Consider the following 12,740-nt stretch of genomic DNA (forward strand, 5'->3'; position numbering starts at 1 on the left):
AAATTTCCCTCCTCAGTATTATATCTTTCCCTCTCTCCCTCCTTCCTGAAGATTCATTTGTTAAGGGAGATGTCTGAAGTCCTTCTCACAATTAATGAGTAACTGTGCTCAGGAGAAATTTTTCGGAATACCTGCTTCTGAGCAGGGTGTTGAAGTGATGAAACCCCAGTTCCAAATTGCCTTGGGAAATGAAATGCATTCATGTTCCAAGTACAAAGCCCCTCAAACTCACTTTGAAAGTTTGCTTAGAGTCTAAATAAATCAAACTGAAAGACTTAATTATGAAATCCCAGAGCTGGTCATGAGGAAAATAAAGTGCCTGGGTTTCTGTTTCAATAGATGTGTTAATATTTTAGCAGCTCCTAACTGCCTATGTTCTATTCCACAATTCATGATTAAAGTTTGATTTTAATAGAGCTTCCAAAAAAAAAGTGAGATTTGTGTTTCAATGCCTTGCTATTGCACTGGTTTATCCTTTCTAACATGTAAGTAATGCCTCCCTTCTAGCCAGTATGTCCTGGTGGGGCAGTATCAGCATAGACAAAGCTGAGCCCTATGGGACAACCAATCCAAAGGGCACACAAACAGACATAGAATCACCAGATGGCCTTTCCTGTGTCCTCATGTGCTATTTATTCCAAGTATATGTTTGGAGAGTAAAAATAATTTTAACGAATTAACCATCCTACTAAAAAGAACAAAACAAAAAACAAAAAAAAAACTCTTTTCCTTTAATTGGGAGTCATAACTTGAGACCTCTGCAGTTCCAAGGAGTGAAACAAAGCAGGTTAAGTTGCTTTGGGAGACTCTTTAGCTTATGCTATTTAGATGAAAAATATATCAAAAGTATACAAACTATGAAAAGTGATAGATTCTACAAATCCATCAATAAAGTCCTAAAAAAGCCAATGTCTCCTAGCTTAGAAGAAAACTTTCTAGCTACACTTAACCTTTTTAAATGTATACATACGAAGATATTCACTTTTAGAAAATTGGAAAGATCAGATGAGAACCTGAAAAAACAAAACTACCTGTGTGCAATTTATCACAAAGAGGTAACTATTTTTACTTCCTTAGTGCCTCAGCATCAAAGAATCCACCTGTAATGCAGAAGAAGTGGAGATGCAGGTTCAGTCCCTAGGTCAGGAAGATTTCCTGGGGGAGGAAATGGCAACCCACTCCAGTATTCTTGCCTGGGAAATCCCTTGGACAGAGGAGCCTGCCATGCTATAGTCCACATGGTTGCAAAGAAGCAGATATGACTGAGTGATTAAACAACATGAATCCTCTCAGACTTTATATCATTTTCCCAGAACTGGAAAGATGAGTCTATGACATTATTTTTAACTGCTTCGAAATGGTTCTCTGTTTGTACCAAAAGTTAATCTTATTCCAAATCTAGATGAATTATTTGGTATCTACTGGGACCTAAAGTGTATAACAAAGGAAGGAAGAAGTTGTTCCTCATTTTTCTTAAGGGTATAAACATTAAGAAAAAGAGCTTTGATTAAGAGAATATAGAGACAAATCAAAATCTTTAATCCAGGGCTTAGCCTTTTGGAATCATGATTTAATTTAAAACAGGAAGGCTGCTTAGAACTGTCATTTTAAAAATATGCTTGTTCTTGTCTCTGATGCTGTTTGAATGCAACCCCTGATACGAATCCACTCTTCACAATACCAAAGTCAGACCAAGCATATTTTAAAGTGGCAGGTCTAATTTCCAACTTCAGCCCCAGTATTATAAATATAAATCACTCAGAGAAGTACATACCCTATAGAGCTCCTGGTCAGCAACTTATCCTTCTCAATATACTTCCGCAAAACCAAAACTTAGTCTTACAGAGATAACCAGAGAGAGCTAAAGGCTCACCTCCAAGCAAGAAATGGTTCATGATATCATAAGGTTTGGTCCAATAATGGGCATAGTATGAAGAAAGAAAACCTAAATTTACAAAGAATTAGCCATCTCCCTTACCTTTGTTAAAATCAGGTACCTATAGTAATCCTTAGATCTTCTACCATCAAGTTACATGGTGATCATCAGGTGCATAGTCATTTTAGAGGGAAAGGGTATTCTGAGGCAAGGAGACAGGGCAATGAATTTTAGTGCTCTAAGTAATTTAATATGACTGATGAGTGAATTATATGAGGGCTTGTTGGGCAACATCAACATGGAGAGAAACAGAAATAGACAAGCGCTGGATAAGACTGTCAAGGGTCTTCTAGTCAATGGTTCTCAAATATTGGCATCATCTGGGGAAACTTTAAAAACTATAAATGCTTAGTCCCATCTGCAGATTGGTCTTGAGTACAATCTGGGCCTCAGGATTATTAAAAATACCATATATAATTATAATACAAAGCAAAGTGTGGGAACCATTCTTCTAAGCCATTATAAGAAGCATGGACCTCATCTAAGGATAGTAAAGATTTATAAAATAATTATTATAAAGAAGTATCATATTCAGATTTGTGTTTGAAAAGATTGCTCTGCAGGATTTGGGGAAAGTGGAAGAATTAGCAGCATTGTTTTAAAACACTTTGAATATCCAAAGAAAAAGAGGAATTGAAAAATCAGCATATATGCTATAGGTGATTAATTTATAACAAAGACACCAAGAATAAACAATGGGGAAAAGATAGTGTGTTTAATAAATGGTAATAAGAAAACTGACAGCCATGTGTAAAGAATGAAACTGGATGTCTATCTTACACCATATACAAAATTCAACTCAAAATGGATTAAAGACAAATTTGAGATCAGAAATCATAAAACTTCTAGAATAAAATACAGGGGATAGACTTCACATCAGTTTTAGCAATGATATTTTGGATTTGGCACCGAAAGCAAAAGTAAATAAGTGGGACCACACCAAACTAAAAAGCTTCAGAGTAGCAAAAGAAAAAATCAACAAAATGAAGACAACCTTGTAATAGGAGAAAATATTTATAAATCATATATTTGATAAGAAGTTAATATCCAAAATATATAAAGAACTCGTACGAACTAATAGCAAAAAAACTAATTTAAAAATGGACAGATGATCTGAATAGACATTTTTCCAAAGAAGATGTATAAATAGTCAACAGTTACATGAAAATATGTTCAACATCACTAATAATCAGGGAAGCGCAAATCAAAACCACAGTGAGATATTATTACTTTATGCTCACTAGAAGGGGTGTCAAGACATAAAAGACAAGAGATAAGTGTTGGTGAAGATGTGGAGAAAAGGGAACATTTGTGCACTGTTGATGGGAATGTAAATTGGAACAGCTATTATAGAAAACATTATGGACTTTACAAAGAATATTTAAGTACAACTATCATATGATTGAGCAATCCCACTTTGGAATATATATACAAAAGAAATAAAATAAGGATCTCAAATAGATATCTACACTCCCATGTTCACTGTAACATTCACAATAGTTAAGATATGGAAACAACCTAAGTGTCCACCAATAGACAAATGTATAAAGAAAATGTTACATACAATATATAGCCATGAAAAATAAGGAGATTTTGCCCACTGCAGCAACATGGATGGACCTTGAAAACATTCTGCTTAGTGAAATGAGTCAGCCAGCCAAAGACAGCATCACTCACATGTGGAACCTAAAAATGGTCAAACTTAAGAAACAGTAGAAAAATGGTTGCTAGGGGTTGGGGGTGAGGTTAGTAGGGAGTGATTGGTAAAAAAGGTGCATATTTTCAGCTATAAGATGAATAAAGTGTGAAGATCGAACATAACATGGTGACTATGATTGATAACACTGTATTGTATAATTGAAATTTGTTAATAGGGTAGAAATTAATGTTCTCACAATAAGTAAATAAATAAGGTGATGGATGTATTAATTAACTACATGGGGGAAATTATTTTGCAATATATATGTATGTCAAATCATCATGACATACTTTAAGTATCTTATGAATTTTTTTCAGAAGGCAATGGCACCCCACTCCAGTACTCTTGCCTGGAAAATCCCATGGATGGAGGAGCCTGGTAGGCTGCAGTCCATGGGGTCATAAAGAGTCGGACACTACTGAGCAACTTCACTTTCACTTTTCACTTTCATGTGTTGGAGAAGGAAATGGCAACCCACTCCAGTATTCTTGCCCGGAGAATCCCAGGGATGGGGGAGCCTGGTGGGCTGCCGTCTATGGGGTCGCACAGAGTTGGACATGACTGAAGCGACTTAGCAGCAGCAGCAGCAGCAGCATACCTCAAGAAGATTAAAAATAAAATAGAACGCAAGAGAAAGGGTGGGGGGGAGTAGCAAAAGCAAAACCCATGGACAACATTTGTAATGAACTAACTGACAAGGTAACTCCACGACTAGCAAACACAAGCGGGAGAGTTACCTATTGCTTAGGATAATAGCATCTGTGCAGTAGAATAAATAAGCTGGGATTGAAAGGGTCTGAAAACAGGAGAACCCCAAACCGCCATGCACTGCAAAGCATAGAAAGCCAATGTGAGAGCTGCTGCTGCTGCTGAGTCGCTTCAGTCGTGTCAAAAAATTGCAAATAGAACTACCTTATGACCCAGCAATCCCACTGCTGGGCATACACACTGAGGAAACCAGAATTGAAAGAGACACATGTACCCCAATGTTCATCGCAGCACTGTTTATAATAGCCAGGACATGGAAACAACCTAGATGTCCATCAGCAGATGAATGGATAAGAAAGCTGTGGTACATATACACAATGGAGTATTACTCAGCTGTTAAAAAGAATTCATTTGAATCAGTTCTGATGAGATGGATGAAACTGGAGCCAATTATACAGAGTGAAGTAAGCCAGAAAGAAAAACACCAATACAGTATACTAACACATATATATGGAATTTAGGAAGATGGCAATGACGACCCTGTATGCAAGACAGGAAAAAAGACACGGATGTGTATAATGGACTTTTGGACTCAGAGGGAGAGGGAGAGGGGGGGATGATTTGGGAGAATGGGAATTCTAACATGTATACGGTCATGTAAGAATTGAATCGCCAGTCCATGTCTGACGTAGGGTGCAGCATGCTTGGGGCTGGTGCATGGGGATGACCCAGAGAGATGTTGTGGGGAGGGAGGTGGGAGGGGGGTTCATGTTTGGGAACGCATGTAAGAATTAAAGATTTTAAAATTTAAAAAATAAAAATTAAAAATAAAAAAGAAAAATAAAAATAAAGTGTAGGCCAAAATGAGAAGAATGTAGCCAGGAAATTCAAGAAAGCGGCAAACTTATTTTTAACATTATATTCAAACAAGAGAAAAATCAGTAATAATTGGTAAAGAATCTGCCTGCAATGCAGGAGACCCCAGTTCAATTCCTGGGTTGGGAAGATCCCCTCGAGAAGGGATAGGCTACCCACTCCAGTATTCTTGGGCTTCCCTTGTGGCTCAGCTGGTAAAGAATCTGCCCACAATAAGGGATACCTGGGTTTGATCTCTGGATTAGGAAGATCCCCTGGAGAAGGGAAAGGCTACCTGCTCCAGTATTTCGGCTGAGAGAAATCCATGGACTGTATAGTCCATGGGGCCACAAAGAGTCGGACATCACTGAGCGACTTTTACTCACTTTTAAACAAGAGAAGAGGGAGCTCTGTAAAATTAGAACATCCCTAAACCTCACCTCATTCTAAAAAGTCAGGAAACATAATTTCCCATAAATATAAGCAACATAAAACTGTGGAGCTCAAATTTTACACAACAAAATAAGAAAAGTGAGAGAAGGTGGAAGAGCAACAAGCTAAAGAAGGAAACTGCAAGGGAACAGAGAACATGTTAAGAATTACAAATCAAGAAAATTCAATTATTACATGACTTTAAGAAAAATAAAAGAAACATCTGATTTACTAGGGAAAGAACGTTAAATTATTATCAGGTTTTTGATAGCAATGATTTGTGCCAGAAGAAAGTGGAAGATCATATTTAGGGTATTCAAAGAAAGAAGGTACAAGCCAAGACTTTACATCTAGCAACACAACCTTACAGGTATAAGTGGTGCAAACTGTTATTAAAAAATTGTAACTATTAAACAAATAGTCTCTTCAGAACTTTCTGGAAAACATACAACAAGATTTATCTATCCAAAATGACTAGAGAGGTGCCAAGATAAGGACTTGCAGTTAACATTAAATACCTATCTATCAGAAGTGGTAGTTTACTACTTTGTTAATTTATCCAAGCTGGAGTTACATTTCCCAGCATTTTTTTCCATGTGTATTTGTAGATCACAGTTGTCTATAACAGAAATTGCATAAATTTTGGAAAGCAGAGGTAGAACTGCAGGCATTATTCTGTGAATGTCACTATGGGACTCTACGCACTACTACAACTTGCCCTTGTAGTAGCTATCTGCTAGCTCACTTTGTTGGTAACTGGCATCAGTCAGGTCCTAATCCACATCAATCCCTATCAAATACCTTTCTTCAGTTTTTCTGAGTCCTCAGTCAAGCACATGTACAATTCTATAGCAAAGGTCACCAGTTTCTTCTGCATGTAACAACAGTGGAGACACAGGTTCTTCTTGTGGGTTCCACTTTTTGCTTGCTTTTTTTCTACTTCATGTATGGTGTTTCTTCCCTCCTTACCTACATCAGCTTCAGACACAGTAATCAGACTTAGAGGAAACAGCCTTCAACAGATTTCTTCATTAGCTCTCACTATTATGTAAAATCTAACCCTTAAGACCCATCTCTTACTCCATATTATTCAAGATAGTCTGCTTTCCTGATCAAACTCTAATAGATATACTTGTGGAACTAAATTAAATGAAGTCCAAGAAGAAGAGAGTATAGTGTGTATGATTTTTGATGTGGAGAAAAAAACACAGAGTTTAAGTAAAAGTCCTGAAGTTTTTAATCTGAATTATAAGTATCACTATGAATTTAGAAGACATAGGTATGTGACTATTCCAGTACCAATGAGAACTTTTCACACAGAGATTATGATCTTTTTCTTTGTCCTGTCAATTCCTCTCATATTTATTGCTGCATTGTCTAAAAAGTTATAAAAGCTGCCTGCTTTGGCCATTTCTTTTGTCCCATTTCTATGAGACTTCTGTGTCTTGAATTACAGTTGCTTTTTTTTTCTCCTGTTAATCTGTCATGTCTTTTCAAAAAAATTTATTGGAATATAGTTAAATTACAGTGTTTTGGTGGTTTCGGGTATACAGCTAAGTGAATGGGTTATAAATATATAATACATACATTATTCTTTTTTTTAAGATTCTTTTCCTATATAGGCATTACAGAGTACTGAGTAGAGTTCCTGGTGCTACACAGCAGGTTTCTATTAGTTATCTATTTTATATATAGCAGTGTATATATGGGGCTTCCTTGGTAGCTCAGTGGTAAAGAATCTGCCTGCAATGCAAGAGACTTGGGTTCAATCCCTGGGTCAGGAAGATCCCCTGGAGGAGGGCATGGCAACCCCCTCCGGTGTTCTTGCCTGCAGAATTCCATGGGCAGAGAAGCCTGGTGGGCTGCAGTCCACAGGGTTGCAGAGTCAGACAAGGCTGGAGTGACTACGCAGCAGCAGCAGTGTACATATGTCAACCCTAATCTCCCAATTTACCAACCCCCCACCCTCTGGTAACCAGAAACTGATTTTAAAATATCATTTCTTACTAAAGTAAACCGGACCTTCTTGGAGAAAACTAATTACAGGTCAGAGGTAGGAAATGTACCAGATGAGCCTGGAATACCTCACCATGCTTGATAGCAAGGAAGTCATCAATGACTACTAAAGTCATTTCAAAAAAACTCAAAAGCCAAACAGAAGAAACTCTCACAAGCTAAAAATAGAACAATTTGAGCTTCATAAGGATAATAAATGCAATAGATTTAAACTGATCATATAACCTGATTGGTGATAATAAAAATAAAGTGACTCAATCACATATGGAGGATGAAGAGGAACAAATTCATTATCTTGACACAAAAACATGTGTAATAGGTGTACCAGAAGGAAAGAAGACAGAAAAACTACTTGAAGAAGTAATGTCTAAAATCTTTCCAAATTTGATTTAAAACATTAATTTACACATCTAAGAACTTCAATAAACTCCAAATAGAATAAATACAGAGACTTGAATCAAGGCACATCATAATAAAAGTGTTGAAAGACAATGACAGAATGTTATAAGCAGCATGAGAAAAATAACTCACCATGTATAAAAACTCCAATAAGGTTAACAACTAACTTCTCATCAGGAAACAATGGAGATCAGAATGTAGTAGGATGGCACAAAGTATGGAAAATAAAAAACTATCAACTAAGAGTACTATATCCAGCAAAGTTATCTTTAAAAAAAAAAGAAAATAGAGATCTTTTAAACTTTAAAAAATAAATAAATAAATAAAGTCAAAATAACGACATTGGCAGGCAAAAAAATGCTGAGAATATTTGATGCAAATAGATCTTCCTTACCAGAAAAAACTAAAGAAAATTCTTCACACTAAGAAACAAGTGGTAGCAGATGTAACTAGAATCCACATTATAAAACAAAGAGTACCATTAAAGGTAATTATATGGACAATTTCAAAAGATAGTATAATTGCATATTTCATTTTGTTTGTTCTCTTGACTGATATGCAAAGCAATTACATAAAACAATATAATATAATTATAACATGGAGCCTATATCACACCAAAAAGTAATAAATTTGACAATAATACACAAAGGAGATTGGTCAGAAAAAAGCTGTTTTGGAGTAAGAAAATGAAACCAGATGGCAACTCAAATCCAAAGAAATAATTAAGAGACCTTGAAAGGGTAAACAGGAGATTTAACATAGCAAACTCACTCCAGGGGATCTTCCCGACCCACGGATTGAACCTGGGTCTCCTGTATTGCAGGCAGATTCTTTACTATCTGAGCCACCTGGAAAGCCCCCAATAAACATATACTCACAATAGTTTCTTTCCTTAGCTTCTTTAAAAGATATAAAATTATGCAAAGTGAAAAATACAATTATAACGTATTTTTGGTTTGCAACATAAACACAAAATGTATAACAGTAAATGCACAAAAATGTTGGAAAGATGGGATGAAATGGAGCCATATAAATGTAACACTTCTATATTTCCCTGAAGCTATGAATAAATCTGAAATAGATTATGATGAGTTACAATGTTTATTATAAGGCTTAGAGCAACCACTATGAAAAGAAATAAAAAATTCAAAAAGGAATTAAAATGCTACACTAAAAACTACAGTTACTACAAAAGAAGGTCATAAAGGAGAAATACATTAAAAAAAATACTCGGACATATTGAAAACAAAAAACAAAATGGCAGCTATAAATTCAAATATATCAAAAATGTTACATGTGAATGGTTTAAACAATGCCATCAAAAGGCAAGGTTTATGAAATGGGATATAAAATAAGATACAACTATATGCTTTGTGTAGGAAACATGCTTTAGATGCAAGGATATAAATAGTAAAAGTATATAAAAACATATGCCAAGTAAACAACAACCATAAAAGAGCTGAGCTGGCTAGACTAATAGAAGAAAATATATTTTATAACAGTAGAGGTTATTATTCTTACATATAGTATATAATGAGATTAATTATATTTTAGTTGTATATAATATATGAGAATTCTAAAAATATTATTCTCAAATAATAATATGAAAATAACTTTAAAACAAACAAAAATTACTAGAAACGAAGAATGAGATGTCATGATAAGAAACAGTCCATCAGGAAAATAAAACAATTATAAACATACAGTTGACTCCATATTCATGATTCTGTATCCATCAATTCAACCAAGTGCAGAACAAAAATATTTTTTAAAAATAGTATCCAGGAAGATCCTAAAAGGAAAACCTGAGTTTTTAACATATTGACAACTACTTACATGGCATTTACATTGTTTTAAAATTATTTATAGAGTATTAACTTTGTATTAGGTATCATAAGTGATCTAGAAATGATTTAAAGTATTTAGGAGGATGTTCATAGGTTGTTTGCAAATAAACATCACTTTATATGAAGGACATGAGCATCCTCAGAGTTTGGTATCCACATGAGGGTTCTGGAAACAATCCTTATAGATACAAATGGAGGGCTGTATATGCAGTGAACAGCACATCCCCAAAACACATGAAGCAAAATCTGACAGATTAAAAGGGGATAAAGAAAAAAGACAACTCAAAAATATTAGTTGGGAGACTTCAATATTTACTTTCAATAATGGTTAAAACAAACTGGAAAGAATAAATAGAAAACTTTAACAATTCAATAGATTTTAAATATTAAAAAATATGTATAACACTTCACTGAACAAGAGCAGAATATAATATTATCTTAATGTTTATTGATGAAAGACTTACTATTATTAAAATGGCAATAATCCACAAATAAGTCTGTAAATTCAAAACTATCCATATTAAAATCCAAAATGTGTTTTTTCCCCCCAGAAATTGACAGGCTGATCTTAAAATTCATATGAAAATGGATGGGACTCAGAATAATAAAAACAACCTTGAAAAAGAAAAGTCAAAGGACACATGACTCCTGATTTCAAAGCTTAGTGGAAAGCTACCATAGTCAAAACAGTGTGATACTATATAAGGATAGATATACAAATTAATGGAAAAAATTGAGAGTCCATAAATAAAACTTTACATTTATATTTACTGGGTTTTCAATGAATACCAAGACAACCATTGTGAAAAGAAAAGTCTTTTCAGCAAATGATATGGGGACAATTGGATATTCATATGCAAAATAATGAAGTTCGACTCCTATCTCACACAATTTACAAAAAGTAACTCAAAAAATTTACAGACCTAAATGTAAGCTAAAAATATAAAACTCTTGGAAACAATATACCAATATATTTTTTTACCCTTGCATTAGCCAATGATTTCTTTTATATGAATAATAAAATGATAAACAACAACAATAAAAGTGAGCTACATCAAAATTACCAACTTTATAGTATAAATCTGAAGATGACTCTACCCTAATGGCAGAAAATGAAGAGAAACCAAAGAGCCTCTTGATGAAGGTGATAGAGGATAGTGAAAAAAAACTGGCCTAAAATTCAACATTCAAAACACAGAGATCATGGCATTTGGTCCCTTGGGCTCCAAAATCACTGTGGACGGTGATTACAACCATGAAATTAAAAGATGATTACTCCTTGAAAGAAAAGCTATGACAAACCTAGAGAACATATTAAAAAGAAAAGACATCATTTTGCTAACAAAGGTCTGTATAGTCAAAGCTACAGTTCTTCCAGTAGTCATGTACAGATACGACAGTTGGATCATAAAGAAGGCAGAGTGCTGAAGAACTGAGGCTTTCAAATTGCGGTGCTGAAGAAGACTCTTGAGAGTCACTTGGACAGCAAGGAGATCAAAATTAAACTCCTTAATTTCCTTTAATTAAGAGAAATTAAAGGAAATCATCTCCGAAAATTCATTGGAAGGACTGATACTGAAGCTGAACTTCCAATACTTTGGCCACCTGCTGTAAAGAGCCTACTCATTGGAAAACACCTGATGCTGGAAAAGACGGAGGGCAGGAGGAGTAGGGGGTGACAGAGGATGAGATGGTTGGATGGCATCATCGACTCAATGGATGTGAGTCTGAGCAAACTCCAGGAGAGAGTGAAGGACAGGGAAGACTGCCATGCTGCAGTCTGGGGGGTTGCAAAGAGTTGGACATGACTGAGCGACTGAGCAACAACTGAGAAAGAAAAACTGATAATCCATAGCATGAGATAAAATGTTTGCAATTCATGTATCTGATAAGGTTCTTGTATCTAGGATATAAAAACTCTCACAACTCAATGGAAATGTAAATAAACCAATTAATTTTTTTTAAAAAAGGACAAAAATAGACATTCCTCCAAAATCTAGACTCACTAGAAATAAATACACTGAAGAACTATTCAGTATAATGAGTCATTTGGGAAATATAAATCAAAACTGTAACATTATTTCACACCCAAAGGATGGCTATAATCAGAAAATCAGATAATAAGTTTTGACAAAGATGGAGAAACTGGAAACTTAATACTTTAGAGGTGGAAATGTAAAATGGTGCTTCCAATTTGGAAAACAGTGTAGTAGGTTCTTAAAAACTTGAATACAGAGTTACTATATAATACAACAATTCCACCCCTAAATATTACCCAAGAGAAGTTAAAATATATTCTCACAAAAATGTGTACATAAATGTTTATAGCAGCATTATTTGTTATAGGGAAAAGGTGAAAGTGAAAGTGAAGTCGCTCAGTCATGTCTGACTCTTTGTGATGTCATGGACTATAGTCTACCAGGCTCCTCCAACCATGGGATTTTCCAGGCAAGAGTACTGGAGTAGACTGCCATTTACTTCTCCAGGGGTGAAAACAACTCAAATATCCATTAACTAGTACATGAACAAACAAAATACAGCATATTTATACAATGAAATGTTATTAACTATTAAAAAGAAATGAAGTATTCATATATTCTCCAGCTTGAGTGAACCTTAAAAATATTATGCTAAATAAAGGAGATCAAATATGAGATAGCATATATTATAAGATTCCATTTATATGAAATGTTCAGAATAGGCACATTTATATTTAATGGTTGCTTAAGGCTTGAGAAATCTGTATGCCGGTCAAGAAGCAACAGTTAGAACTGGACATGGAACAACAGATTGGTTCCAAGTCAGAAAAGAAGTATGTCAAGGCTGTATATTGTCACCCTGCTTATTT

General features: G+C 34.9%; 1 protein-coding gene across 1 annotated transcript in view; it reads right to left on the reverse strand.

The window, feature by feature from the left end:
• The window catches only part of KCTD16 (potassium channel tetramerization domain containing 16), a 309,039-nt gene that overhangs the window by 29,313 nt on the left and 266,986 nt on the right, over positions 1–12,740 (reverse strand). The gene's annotated exons all lie outside the window — the stretch shown is intronic.

The sequence above is a fragment of the Capra hircus genome, chromosome 7 (genome assembly GCF_001704415.2).
Source record: "Capra hircus breed San Clemente chromosome 7, ASM170441v1, whole genome shotgun sequence".
NCBI lineage: Eukaryota > Metazoa > Chordata > Mammalia > Artiodactyla > Bovidae > Capra > Capra hircus.